Here is a 1867-nt window from a genome sequence, read left to right on the forward strand (position 1 = left end):
CAATACGTTTGGCATAATGTGTAAGGGGCAAGTATAATGGGGTCTATTATTTTGTTGCAGAATGTGTAGAAGTGGTATATGGTGTGGAACACTACACAAGGCCAATTTTGAGTGTCCACACCCTCTTTTCCTGAGCGCTCGCGCACAAATGTGTTGACACTATTGACACCAAGGTGGGCCTGTGTACTTTAAATGCCAGGACCTATTTTTAATCCCCTTCCCGCCCTTTATCTGCTCTCTGAGCGTGCACACTGGCACCATCTCTTTGCAAGTTTTTGAACAGGATTCTCCTAAACTCACTATGCCGCTATTTTTACATACTGTTGTAGACCAGCATTTTTTTTTTTAAATATGGATGTTTTCCTCCTCTTCCCTCCCCTTCAGGATGCTACTAAAACCTTGCTGCCACTGAGGACCCCCAGGACGTTGCTCAGGACACCGCCCAACATAGACGGGAAGGATACAGGCGGGGAGACAGCTGCCCCAACTCCGCCCCCAGGGCGCTGCGGCAGAGAACACAGCCCAACGCTGCTAGGAACGACGCTGAGGAGGAGAGAGGTGCCCTATCCGACAGATGCTGCAGTACCCCCACCTGCGACCGATTCTATGTGAGTGCACTCTTCGGTCACGACTGGCGAAGAGTATGTCTTGGGGGGGGGGGGGGAAGCGAGGGAGGAGCGAGGGAGGGGAGAGGAGGTGCAAGATTAATCTGCTTTGAGCTAAGGGAAGAGGTGTGGCATGATGCTAGGTGGTGGGTTGTGATTACATGTAATGGGCATTAAGGGGTTTAGCAGTGGTGTCAAACTCATGGCCCTCCAGCTGTTGTGGAACTACACTTCCCAGCATGCCCTACCACAGATTTTAGCGATCCATTATATAAAATCTGTGGCAGGGCATGTAGGGATGTGTACTTCCACAACAGCTGTAGGGCCGTGACTTTGACACCACTGGGTTAAGGGATACTTTTTAAATATGTTATAGGTACACGGTAACATCATAATGTCCCCCCTTCTGTTATTTTGTTTGTTTAAAATAAAATTGATGGCGCCATCTGTGTGTGTGTATACGTATATGTGTGTATATATTCGCTCCCTTACCACCGTGGCAAGCGCAGCGAGCCCGCAAGGGGGGACGATCCACGTCCCCCCCCTTGTCGGGATTTTGAACGCCGGGATTCCGGCGTCGGGATTTCATACTGAATCCTCGCTCCCTTACCACCTCCTTCTCTTCCGATTCCCCTCCTCTGCTTCCCTCCTCTTTTCCTATGCTTCCCTCCTCCGCACCCCCTCTCCCCCTCCACTGCTCTTCTGCTCTCCCTTCTAACTCTTCCTCTACTCTGCTCCCCATCCTCCTCTGCCCCCCCTCCTCCTCACCTCCACTCCTCCTCAGCTCCTTCTTCTCTGATCCCCCTCCTCTCCTCCACTTCCCCTCCTCCACAATCCCTATCTTCCTCTCCCCTGCTCTCTCTTTCCCCTCTATCTCTCTCCTGCTCACCAATTTCCCCACACTTCTCTATCTCTCTTTCAGACTTCCGGTGACCTCGTGCTGGGGTGCAGGAAGAGAAGAGAGGGGGGGGAGAAAGAGAGGGGGAGGGGGAGAGAGGGGGAGAGAGGGGGAGAGAGGGAGAGGGAGAGAGAGAGAGAGGGGGAGAGGGAGAGTGAGTTGTGGGGAAATTGGTGAGGAGGAGAGAGATAGAGGGGAAAGAGAGAACAGGGGAGAGGAGGGGGATAAGGGAAGAAGGAGCAGAGGAGTGGAAGAGGAGAGGGGGCAAAGGAGCGGAAGAGGAGAGGGAGCAGAATAGAGGAAGCGGAGGAGGAGGGGAAGCAGAGGAGAGGAGGGGGATCGGAGGATGGAGAGTAGATGAGAA

The 1867-nt window shown here is 53.1% G+C and overlaps 1 long non-coding RNA gene across 2 annotated transcripts in view; it reads left to right on the forward strand.

The window, feature by feature from the left end:
- Positions 1-535: 535 nt before the first annotated feature.
- The window catches only part of LOC146055758 (uncharacterized), a 15113-nt gene continuing 13781 nt past the window's right edge, over positions 536-1867 (forward strand). For both annotated transcript variants that reach the window (XR_014468909.1, XR_014468910.1), the window contains exon 1: positions 536-608. This is a non-coding gene — a long non-coding RNA (uncharacterized LOC146055758). The remainder of the gene's footprint in view (positions 609-1867) is intronic.

Source organism: Crinia signifera, unplaced genomic scaffold (genome assembly GCF_055691185.1).
Source record: "Crinia signifera unplaced genomic scaffold, ASM5569118v1 HAP2_SCAFFOLD_578, whole genome shotgun sequence".
In the NCBI taxonomy this organism is placed as follows: Eukaryota; Metazoa; Chordata; class Amphibia; order Anura; family Myobatrachidae; genus Crinia; species Crinia signifera.